The sequence below is a fragment of the Sminthopsis crassicaudata genome, chromosome 4 (assembly GCF_048593235.1).
Source record: "Sminthopsis crassicaudata isolate SCR6 chromosome 4, ASM4859323v1, whole genome shotgun sequence".
NCBI lineage: Eukaryota > Metazoa > Chordata > Mammalia > Dasyuromorphia > Dasyuridae > Sminthopsis > Sminthopsis crassicaudata.
The window spans coordinates 362486273-362499628 of record NC_133620.1 but is presented as its reverse complement, the minus strand read 5'-3'; the positions used below and the strand labels follow the sequence as shown (position 1 = coordinate 362499628).

At 35.1% G+C, this 13356-nt stretch overlaps 1 protein-coding gene across 1 annotated transcript in view; it reads right to left on the bottom strand.

Annotated features, from left to right (window-relative positions):
- Window positions 1-10726, bottom strand: part of ANKFN1 (ankyrin repeat and fibronectin type III domain containing 1) — a 555599-nt gene extending 544873 nt beyond the window's left edge. Inside the window, 1 exon segment of the mRNA XM_074261847.1 lies at window positions 10509-10726. The gene's annotated coding sequence lies outside the window, so the exon portion shown is untranslated.
- Between the last annotated feature and the right edge of the window lie 2630 nt (window positions 10727-13356).

Genomic DNA, 13356 nt, shown 5'->3' with positions numbered 1-13356 from the left:
GAAAGAAGTTAAATAATTTGGCTAAGGTCACACTTCTGAGGTCTCAATTTGGAGTTCTTTTGAGTCTAAGATCAGCATTCTATCCATTGTGTCATCTAGTTACCTCTTAAGCCAATAGACATTTATTAAGCGTCTATGTGCCCAGAACTATGGTAGGCACTGGGAATAGGAATAGGAACGATTAGAATCCAGACAAGTGATTTCTTCAGTATAGGAAACTCACAGTGAAGAAACTCTCTGATAGTGCAAGTTGGCACATTATTTGTAATTTAGAGTATCAAGAGCTATATATTAGCAGGACTTCTTAAATTTTTTTTTCCACTCATTACCCTTTTTTATTTGAGAAATTTTTATACAGCCCTGGATATATAGGTATATAAAATAAGTATATAAATCAAAATTTACTGATAATATGTCATAATTTCATGACCTCCCCACATTCAGTAACATGATCCCAGATGAATCACAAATCACAATTTAAGAAGCTTTAATCTATAGCACTGAGACTTTGAATAACTTGTCTAGGATCCTATACCTAGTATATGTCAGAGGGAGAATTGAACCCAGATTTTTCTGCCCTTTAGGCTAGTTCTCTAATCACTAAATCATATATGTATGTATATATAGTAAGGATATAAAAGTATCTAAAGGATATAAAAGTAAGATAGTCTCTGTTCTTAAAGAATTTACATTTTATTAGGAAAACATGACATTTTTACAGGTTAGTACACACATCTGTTATCGTTGTTCAATTGTTTTTCACTTGTGTCCAACTCTTTGTGACACATTTGGGGTTTTCTTGGCAAAGATATTGGAGTGTTTTGCCAGTTTCTTCTTCAACTCATTCTACAGATAAGGAAACTGAGGCATACAGGGTTAAGTGACTTTCCCAGGACCTAGTTAGAAATTCTCTGAGGGCAAATTTGAACTCAGGTCTTCCTGACTCAGACCCAACACTCTATCCACTATGCCATCTAGCTGCCCCCAAGTACATACAAGATATATCCAAAATAAGCACATAGTGGTAATGTCCCGGCTTGCTTTCTAGAGGGCCTTGGGACCAGCCTTGGTCTCAGCAGAATAATCACCATGAGAATACTCAGGAATAAAGTCCAAAGTCTTTATTGTCTTCTTCTGTCTCCCAGTCTGAACCAATCTGCTCCACAGTCTCTTCCAGCAGTCTGACTCACAGTCTGACTGACTAGCCCCAGTTTCTTCCAGCAATTTGCCAGTCTGCTAGTCTTCCTCATAGTGCAGGAGGCAGAAGAGCCACCATGAGGAAGGTTAAAGATAGAAAATAACTTTGTCCTCAGTTTAAATACCCTATTATAATTACATCAGTTGTAGAACTATTACAGCACCATGCTAAGTACTAAGTATATGTAAACTAGATAACCATTGTTTCATCAATTCCATTGTTAACACCTTGTTTCAAGTATACTTCTTTCAAGCGTACTTCTTCAAAGTTTTACCTTCTACACATAGTGTTAGGAGAGGATCTACTAGCTGGGGGAATTAGAAAAGATCTCTGGAAGGAAGTAGGCCTTGAACTGAGTTAGGGACAGGGTGGGCAGTAAGGGGTTTCAAGAGGGAGAAGAGATCATGGGGATCATTTCAGCCATGGCAGCCAACTTGTATAGAGTCATGGAAGCAGATGAAGGAATTTCAGGTACAGGAAACAGCAAATAGACCAGTTTGGCTAGATTATAACACACATAAAGGGAAATAATATCTGTTGTTCTGGAAAAATGAATTGGAATCAGTCTATGAAGAACTTCAAAGCCCAAAAAGAATAATATGTATCTTATCCTAAGGACAATGGAGATTCATTGAAGTTTCTTGAGTAGAAGACTGACATGGCTAAATCTTTAGATGTCATCAGGATATGGAGGTGGTCTCAAGTTCTTGAACACCTCCAGAGGAATACAAGCTCTCTAGCCTAGATCTTGCTAATCTGAAAAGGCTTTGAATAAAAGATTTGGAAATGAATTAATTATCTGAGGAGCTGAGAACTATGGAGAGATTTCTCACAAGAAATTTGGCTACCAGATGATAAATTATTTTAGCCACAGCTCCCAAAACCACTTCTTAAGGGATGGAAGGATTATGATTTGTTTCAGTTGAGGGAATGCTCATCATATTTAAAATGAAAGATACTTTCAGCATAGTAGAGAGAAGAAGCTGGAGAAATGGGTGATAGCTATAAAGGAAATGGGGTATGAGAAGGCCCCTTTATGCTAAAATTCCTCCAGAACATTTCTTCTGACACAAAGGCTTCCATGACTAGCTAATTATAACTTTAGAAGATGGTCATGAAACACCCACTTATGAACTTAGTGGAATCCATTAGCAGGTCATCCCTTTATATCCAAATCTAATCTTCAACTCACCCATCCATACTTTTTTTCCTAAACCTGTAGTTCTGAGCCTATAATTCATGAACTTTTTTTTATATTTTAGAAATTATTTTAAGTATGTTTTTTCTAATAATCTATGTATTTTATCTATGCCTTTAAACTTATTCTGAGGTAAACTAAAAATCAGTTGAAAACTAAACAATCTAATACTAAAGAATGAGTGGATCAAAGAACATATCACAAAAATATTCTAAGGAGTCCATAGGCTATATCAGACTACTAAAATTTTCTTTATACATGCAAAAAGATCTATAACCTATGCCCTAAGCCAAAACTTTATGTACACACAGACCATTCTTTGTCCCAACACAATTGCTATCCTTATCAAAAATGTAGTTCAATAAGAATTTATTTCACTCCTACTGTGTGTTAGGCATTGTGATAAATGCTATATGCACAAAGACAAAAGTGAATGAATTCTTGCCTTTAAGTAATTTATAATCTACTGGAAGGAAATAGTATGAACAAAGTTAAGTAAGTGCAACATACACATACACATACACACACACATATATAATATTCAATAGTTTAGGAAGGCACACACAGGAAAAACCTGGGGGAATCCATGAAGACTTCTTCAATCAACTAAACATGCATACACATATATGTTTCCTCCTGTGCATTTGCCAAGAAAACTCCATGAACAGTTCATGAGGTCATGACTAAATGATTGAATAACAACAACATTATATTGTGTGTATGTGTGTGTATGTATATGTTATGTGTTTAATTGTCAAGAATAATAGAAACTATGGTATTAGAAAGGCTTCCTATAGAAAGAGACATTTGAGACCAGTTTTGAATAAAAGTATATAAATTTTCTAAGAGAGTGAAGTGAGGACAGAGTACATCTTTGTCCTAGTTATTGTAAAAGCAGAGACAGATGAAGGAATATCACATGTGACAAATAGCAAATATGGCAGTTAGGTAAGAGTGTAGAGTGCATGAAGTGGTATAATATATATTAAAATAAGAAAGATAAATTGAGTCCTGGTTGTAAAGGATTACTTGTGTTGCCATTAGCAAATTTCATACATAATCCTAGACGTAATTGGGAATCCCTGTAGTTTATTGAATAGGGGAGCGATCCTATAAGATCTGTGCTTTAGGCAAATCATCATGCTAGATTGGAGAAGGAAAAGTTAGGATGAAGGAAGAGGTAAATAAAGTCGATCAATTAATAAACATTTATTAAGCTCCTACTATGTGATGTATATTAGCCTAGGAGAGAGGTGATTAGTAGCAAACAGGATTAAGGAAACTGAAGACATTTCTGTTTGTACCCTAACCTATTGACTAGTAATGAGAACTTCCAATTTCATCCTTGTGCCTTTCATACTTTGCATGTCACATGGTTGCAATTCCTTAGAAGTAGCCACTGCAAGTCTGTGTCCCAAATAAAACTAGCTTTTAGATTAATAACATTAATTCATCTAAAAGCACTGTATTCCATAATCAAACTTGAGTGTGACCCAGTCAGCATTTATCTTTATCACTTAGCATCTTTCTAGACATTCTTGCTTCTCTTGCAAACTCAACAATAGCCATGAGTTTATCTGACTTTTGTTTTAGAGGCCTTAGAAGGTTGGATCTGGGAGCAATATGTGAGTGTTACAGAGCAGCAGATTTAGGCATAATTCAGGAAAAGATTTCCTATGTCAGAATAGAATGGATTGTCTTGGGGTGGTAGTAAGTTTCCTTTTAGGAAGATCTTCAAGAAAAAGCTAGAATCCAGCAGAATAAACTGCCATTTATTAAGAACCTATTAAATGATAGGCAATGTGCTAAACACTGAAGTTTTTTTTTTCATCATTTTGAAGAGGACCAATGACATTATGAGTATGGTGTCTTGATTTGTATATGGATTGGATTTGAGTGAGGTAAAGTTTCACTCTGTTCTCCAATAATCCAAGTCTAACGGCAATATAAAGGTCAAGACAATTGCCCAGGCCCCCAAGCACTGAGGATCCAGTGAAAGGCAGGACTAAGTGAGACAATGATGTAGAATCGACCAATTAATGATAAAATGTCATCAGCAGTTTTAAATTATCACTTTTATAAAATCTCATTAGAAAAAGATACTAGAAAGAGAAGTACTAAGTATGCTAGTTTGTTTTGTTTTGTTTTTGTCCTGCTAGCTGTTTTCTACTTAGGCATTTAGGCTACTATTATTTCCACACTAAGGGTTGTTTTCACTTTATTATTAGCTTTTTGAATTACCTAGACCTTCTTTGACTATTGGCAGTAGGAAAGTGAGTGGTGGTTTGGGCTGTGACAGAAAAAGTTGTAAGGAGAAACCAGTAATTCATAGGATTGATTGGATCATAGAGGATCTTCAAGATTATTTAATCCAATATCTTTCTTTTATAGATGAAGAAACCAAAATAGACAGACCTTAAAGGTCTATCAAGGATTACAGGGCTAGGAAATGTCTGAAGAAGATCTGAACTTCAGTTTTCCAAATTCCAAGTCCAGAGCTCTGCTCACTCTGTACTTCTGACATTCATTTATTCAGCAAACATTAATTCAGTACTGACTGTACATAGAATCCCAAGTTCAGTCTTTGTGATCTACCACTTGGTAGAGATACTAGGGTGATTTTGCCATTTCTTTCTACAGCTCATTTTACAAATAAGGAAACTGAGACAAACAGGGGTAAATGACTTGCCTTGGGTCATACAGCTAGTCAGTGTCTAAGGCTGGCTTTGAACTCAGGACAATGTGTCTTACTGACTCCAGGCTGATGTTCTATGCACTACGGTGCCACCTACCTGCCCAGTGGAAAGTGGGGTCAGTGGAAAGAGATCTAGATTTGGAACCGTAGGAATAGAGTTAAATTTTTTTCTATGTTATTTAGTACACGGGCTAGTCACTTTCCTCCTGCTAGACCTTGGTTTCCACATCTGTAAAGTAAAATAGTTTGTACTAAACAAGCTCACAGAATGCCAGGCCTGGACTAAGGAACTTCCATTTCTGTGTGGTCTTGGATAAATCACTTGATGGCTATTTGTCTCAATTTCCTTATCTGTTAAACTGGCATAATAATAGCACCTAACTCATAGGGTTGTTCTGTGAATCAAATGAGACATTTGTAAAGTCCTTAGCATAGTGCTTAACACATAGTAAAGGCTATTAAAAAGTTAATTATTATTATTATTATCTCTAAGACAGTTATAATTTGACCATACATAGTCTCTAAGATTTTTTCTAGCTTATATAACCCTGAGTATGATTCAGCAGATAGACATTGCAAGGATATACTAGTGTATGTTTAATATGCAGCTCTCAAGAGTTCTTATGACACATTTTTAAAAAAGTTTAACCTGAATCATGATGATTTTCCCCATCACTTTCTTAATTGTAGAGATAATCAACAAAACAATAAAGTAAGCCTCAATATGTACCCTTTGCCAGTTTTTAGGGTACAAATAATGTTCAAACTGAAAATTTAATAATCAGCTCTTGAAGTTCACTCCAGCATACATCTGACTATAAGTATAAGATAAGAGGGACTGCATAAGATAAAAGGGACTCTTAAAAGAAAAAAATTGGTCATAAAGTGATGAATTGATTATTTTGGCTATACCATCTTAGGAGATTTGCCCACTAAGGCATGGAAGGGCTGTGTTCTCTATACCAGTGAAATAACAGATCTTTTGAAGGATTATAATCTATTTCTTCCCAATCACTCTAAGTTCCCAAGGATGTGGCAGGAAAAAAAAAGGGGTGGGGATAGTGGGAGAGTTTTCCTAATACCTAATAATTTAGAAACCTAGAAGACAAGATTTGAAAACCAAGGCTTCTGGAAGCTCTTATTTTGTACTTGTGTTTAATTAATTCTATAATCTTGCATTCATAAAATCATATGCTAGTTAATAAAATCATCTCTCAGTCTGTGATATGAAGAAAACAGTTCATTTTCAAGAAATAAAATAAATTACTTCGAAAGCTCTCTCTCAGCACATATTCTTTCTTAATTTGGCATTCTAGTTGCTTTGTTGTAAAAATCAAGAATTTTCTTTGACAGATGTCATCATTTCATTCAATTAGAGAAAACTTTGTCAAACATGATAGTGTTCTGCAAATCTTTTTAGAAAGGGTTATTGGGTTAGAACTGAGCCAAAGCAGCATTTCTGAGACAGGATTATTGCTGCAGAGGAAAAGGGAAAGGGAAAATAAAGCCAGTGGCTGGGGCAGAAAAAATGGGGAGGAGGAAGAAAAGAACCTAAAGAAAGGCTAAGGAGGAAGAGAGAGGTTATCTTAAGCATCAAATAAAGATAATTTGGAAAGTTTTATTCTTCTGCCTCCCTTCTTATCTAGATTTCTGCATTTATGGAAGGTGCTGACATTTTTCAGGTCCTTTCCATTATTAGTCTCTCTCAAAATTACCTTACATAAAAAGCTATGTATTAGTATTTAACATTGGTCAACAAGAATATTTTTCTTATTCTAGTTTTTATTTTAAAAATTATTTATTATTAAGGAGATAATAATTATAAAATGTCTTAACACAACACCTGGCTTATAATAACTACAAGTGATTTACAAATGTTACTTATCATCATCATAATCATTATTAATTACTTTCATTTATTTATAATTAATTTTTATATTTTATACTTCTTATTGTATTCTAACGCATTGAATAATAGTCAAAAAAATGAAAAAGAAAACACTTATAGGCATGCATAGGTCAGCAAATCAAATTCCCACACTAATTATTTCCCAAAACGTATGTCTCATTTTCAGTTCATTACTGATCTTGCAGGAAATGAATAGCATAAACAAACATTTATTTAAGCAACTTCCATCTGCCAAGCTCTATGGTAGAAGCTGAGCATACAAAACTAAAAAACAAATATCTTATGCCCTCAAAATGCTTATATTCTGTCAGGAAAATACCTACAAATATAAAAACATATCGAATATAGGTCTATTAAACACAAAATAGAGTCAGTTTGGCAGGGGGTAGAAAGCTGGCCTTGACATGTACACCATACCATGCTGGACAAATATATGTCTTAATTTTTCAGAGCTCTAGGGTTTATCTAAGATAGTAAATTACAGTGAAAGTACTGATCAGCATTGATGGAGGGAATCCTTACCTCAGTATTTCCAATACCAATGATATCACAGGTGCCAGGAAATTGCAAAGAATCATAAAATCTTCAGGTTAAAAGAACTTTGGAGTAGTAATGTAATCTAAATTCTCTCTTTCCAAGCGAAATTGAAGTGTCCTAATGATAACTGTGGGATTTTAAGGAGGAGGGGGGATCACCAGAGGGTCAGACTCCACAAATTACTTTCGTAAAGTTTTTTATGAGGTTTTCGGTCAGTTCTTCTTATTATCTCACTGATATTATTAATATGAAGACTAAGTGTACTTTGCTTAGTGCCAAAAACTTCCATTCAGGTGGCTACAATGCCAACCATAGTCAGGAATTCGATCTTTTAGATACTATCTAAAAGTACCATCTTTTAGAAAATCTGAAGAATTAATACTGCTGCTAAAGGCCTGAAAAATCCCTAAAATAGTTCAGATAGTCAGAGAATCTTATTCCACAAATCCTACCATTTCCCATATAGTCTGGCCCAAATATAGAGAAATATATTCAGAATGCAGGGGTTCAGTTGGGATTGAAACTGGAGTAAGGATAGGAAGGGATAAAATTATTTTATGCACAAAATGCATTATAGCTAAAGCACACTATAACAGGTTCCCATGATGCAGGGATGCAAGCAGAGATCAAGTTAAAAAAATGACAAAATACCAACAAAATTATTAATAAAGTGGCATTTCCAGGTAAGTACAGACCTAAAAGAAATGTGTTGAGGTCATTATTTTTTAAAATTAAATATATGCTTTACACATAACAAGTAAATACAATGTATTTGTTTGAATTAATGAATGAATAAAACAATTAGAAGCCAAGTTATTTGGTTGAAGGAGCCACTGTATGAGAATATGAACTCAAATCCAGGCTGAGCCACTTACCTCTTAGGTTTTCTTGGAAAAGTTAAATTTTTTCCTCTTACCCTATTTCCTGATCTCTAAAATTGGGCATTTAAACTAAGTTCTTTCAGTTCTAAATCTATTATACTAAGTTTCATTGATAAATAAATGTGCATTTAGAAGAATTACCCAGCGTAGTACAAAACATGATGAGATCACTAGCCCTCACTCTTTCCTAGTTATTAAATTCCCTGACTAAATAGAAAAACGTCCTAAGGACTTGGTTTGAAGATCTATGTGATAAGAGAAGATAGAGGGACTATGGCCAAGATCACCTTATGTTTATCTATTCCCTCAAGAATCATTTGGAAAATCTGGGGTAATCCTTTGTTGATATTTATGGCAGCAACTTGTTCATTAGTGCATCCAGTGGATAGAGTTCTAGGTTTGAAATCAGGAAGGCCCAAGTTCAAATTCTGCCTCAGATACATACTAGCTATATACCTAGTTAATCTTAACCTTAATAACATTTTCCTTATATGTAAAATAATAGTTTCTAATGTTTCTTGTAACTCTAAGCCTGTGATCCATTGAACTTCTATTCAGTACAATCCAGTCACTAGATCCTCTGCTAAGAGTGATAGTTTAGTTGAGGCACAGCATGGTATACCAGACACTCTTATCTTAATTATACAAAACTGTGCAAAGGCAACATTCTGAATAAGCTATCAGTCTTCCTTGGCTCACTCCCTTCTTCCTTCTCAAGAGGAAATGAAGTTATTAGAGATGCTAAAACCCAACTCTAAAAGTAAAACAAAAACACATAAATGCATGGCAATATTAAATTTTTGGGGAGAAAAAAGAAGGAGGAGAAAGGAAAGGAGGGAGAAATGCAGGGAGGAAGGAAGGCAAAATTGAAGGAAAAGAAAAGAAAAGGGAAATAAAGGAATAAAAAGAAAAGGAAAAGAAAGACAAAAGGGAAAGAAGGGAAAAGGAAAGAAAAAAGAAGGAAAGAGGAAAGGAAGATGGAAGGTTGGGTGAGAGAAAGGAAAGGAGAGAAAAAGAAAAAAAGAAACTAGCAACAACCATCTCATGGATCACATGCCAATAAGAACTATGTACCAGCAACCAAGTCAGCTCAGAACAGGACAGTAAGAATTTTTAGCACTGAGATAAATGACTATACTATAATACCCATCAGTTTAAAATTTGCCTTTCACTGATTTGTGGACAAATCCATAATTATAGATGGCATCCATCCTATGTTGTTTTTAAAAATAGGTCACCTGTCTTAAATGCCTAAGTTTTAAAGATATGTGTGCCTTCAGGGTCATAATACTAGAGTTTTAAAAACAAACAAACAAACAAAAAAACTTTATACAACTTCTGTGTAAAGAGCAATTGATGAACCATCCTGGAAAAAAAACGATGATTTTGGTTGGGTAATGTCCACTGTAATGCAAATATACCCTGTCCATGTTATGCTCATGTTATGCTCATGTAACTTTAATGACGACATTGGAGGGGGTTAAGCCATGTTGGCTTTGATATTGTCAGAAAGAAACAATGAAATTGGAGAAGCAGAGATGAACATATCCCCTGAAGGGATGACATATCCCTCCTCCCGATGTAGTTATTTGAATGAAAACCTCTTCTCTCAAAAAAGAAGAGCAAACAAATTAGGAACAGGAGATACTTAAATCTGCAAAAGAAACTTAAAACACGAAGCATTTCCTTCTCCCTGGAAAGCTCTTTAAAGCTCAACATCTTGCTGTCAGCCAGCGCATTCCCCCAAACAAAAAAAGAAAAAGAAAAAAAAAAAAGAAAGAAAGAAAATATCCCTTCCCTTTCCACTTCTTAAAAAAATAGGAAAAAATTGCAAATGCATAATGATGTGTGTGCATGTATGTGTCTGTGTTTTTTTGAAAAAGAGGTCAGGTTTCAATTGCACTTGTTAAATAAAATCTCTCCTCCCTCCAATAATCTCTACACACATAGACACACACATACATACACACACACACACACACACACACACACACACACACACACACACAAACACACATTCAACCAAGCCCCCTACCCAATGTTCTTTCCATGGTTACAGAAAAAAAAAAAATAAATAAAACAGTACTCACACGCTGTGGCTTTAGTTTCCCCCTTCCTCTTCCCAGTCTGTGAAAGGGTTTGGGTTCCTGCTCTTCCCGTTGCAGTAGAAACAAACCTTCATCGACAGGGATGGTTTTCCTCTGGGCTGCTTTGTTTGAGATTCCCCAGATGAACACTGACTCATTTATGTCATTATCGGAGTTGGGTTGCTCCCCTAGCGCAGGCAGGGCTTTGGGTCTCTCATCTACCACTTGCTGCGCTTCTGCTGAAAGAAACAACAGACCTGAAACTGACAACCGATAGCATCAAAACACTCCAGGGATGGCAATTGAAGACAACAGAGTAACACATTAGATCGCAATGATACTGTGCAGCACCATAGAGCATCTGTCTCTCGTTGGCATTTTGAACCTTGCGCAAACCCACAAGGCATTATTTATGACCTCGTGCTTGGGCAACTGCCTCAGGTAAAGGCAAACACAGTCATGATAAAGAATAGTATTAGAGAATGACCATTATATGTAAGGAATATCAAGAAATAATTTTAAAGGTTCTGGAAAAACAAAGTAATATTCAAACGAAATCCCTAGTTGTGTGTCTCTGGCAAGTGATTTAACCCTGTCTGAGTTTTAAACAGTTAGCAACTGAAAGGGCTTTTAGGTTCTTGTTCAGAGCCTGGAGTTGCTGGACTTCTATATAGCTAGTTAATACTCAAAATATATAAAAACAAGATTGTCATAAATACTGGAAAAGAATACAAGTCCACAGTCAGAAAACTTAGGTTTTTACCTGAACTCTTTGACTTCTTTACCTGTGTGACCTGGAAGAAATAGCTTAACTTCTCCAGGTCCCAGTTTGCTCACTTGTAAAAGAAATAATTAGACTAGATGATCTCTAAGTATCCTTACTGTCCTAAATTCTAAGATTTAGATCTAATTTTTATAACTTGAAATATTTAAAAACAATGATGCCCCCATCTTTAAAATGAGGAAATCAAAACACAAATTCAGATGCTTATACTAAATTACACTCTAAGTCAATAATGAATGTAAATATTGTCAAGAAATGACTGCAAGGGGATGGGAGGGGAGAAGTAAGTACATTCTTTTTTAAAATATTTTCCTGTGGAGTTCTATCTTTATATTTTTCTACTCTTACTGAGTTAAAATCAAAGCATTACCTTATAGGTGCTCAAATAGATCTCTATCCTGTGCCAATCTTGTCCATGTTCTCCCATGAATTCACCCTAAGTCATTCACCCAATATTCTGAGAGTTTTCCTTACTTTTTCTTGACTTTGTAAGGATATTTTAGGGATATTCTAATAATCCTTTTGATGTCTCTTGCTCTTGCCTCAAGTATAATCTATCTTTTTTTTTTTTCCCCTCCTGGTAATCCTTTTCACTTGATGACATTCATTACCGTGATTATTCTTGGAAATTCTGTATTTATTAACTGTTGCAGTCTAATCACATCTAACACATATCTCTGTTGCCCTCTGACCAATATTTATTGGTGTTAATTTAGATACCATAGTGTACCATGTCTTGAAGCAACATAAAAATACTGTAATATAATTGCTATTGAAAAAAATGACCCTTAGTTTCTGGAACAAAGATGTGCTTAAAGGAGATTTGTATTTTACTTATAGGAATCCACATCTTTTTTTTTTCTCCTGTTTAATTAGCAATCTAATTCCTTATTAATTTATCTCATCTACCCTATATCTATTTATGTAGAAATAGACATAAACATGCATACATATGGATATACATATATTCCACATAAATATGTATGATACATGAGAGAAAATAAGAGTTTATGTACACACACACACACACACACATATACACACACACACACACACACACACACACACACACATATATATATATATATATATGTATATATATATATATATATATAATATACATATATGTAATGGTTTTTACCTGAAGTTTTTGAGAACATCTAATGGGGCCTTTTGTGATTATATTACAGAAAGGCATATAATTAAAACCACTTATTTTTTTGTTGGTGATGATGTTGTAGTTCAGTCATTATTAGTCATGTACTATTCTTTGTGACTCCTTTTGGGGTTTTCCTGGCAAATGGTGATTTGCCATCTCTTCCTTCAATTCATTTTACAGATGAGAAAACTCAGACAGACGGGGTTAAATCACTTGCCAGAGACATGTAACTAGTGTTTAAGGTCACATTTGAACCCAGATCTTCCTGAATCCAAAGCTGGTGCTCTGCTCATTGCATCATCAAGCTGCACTTTCCTGTTCGCTTTCCTGGTGGAATAAGTAATTGTTGCCCTGGTTCATGAAGGCAGTGTAAACAGGCACTACTATACATTGCTTAGAACTTGTTTAAACATCAAAAATACCATAAAAAGTCATCCACTGCATCCTAAGTCTTTGCCAGTCCTCTTGGCTTTTGTCTTGCCATGAGACTCCAATAATTCCAGTAGAGATAGGGAGACTGATGACTTCCCACAATTCTGCCTCACTTAAATTCAATTTATGCATGAGTCAAAGATATATGCACCGGAGAAGCTCCATAGGTTATCTACCTAACTATATTTTATAATCTGGGCAATGCTTTATCCATCTGGTTTGTTGAGTATATCCTGTTAGACTAAATCCTTCCATCAGGCAAGGGTTTGTGCTTGATGTCATCCATGCATAATAAAATTTGTAGGGCCTCACAATCCAAGGTCAATGCCTCAATTTCAATTCTGCATCTGTTCTTCTCTATTAGTCTGGTGAACACCTTCAGCAACCACTCCCTATTGATACATTTGTTTTGTCTCAACTGATTTTATGATCAGAAGGTTATCAAATAAGGTTGTATTTTTCAAGGAATTTGAAAT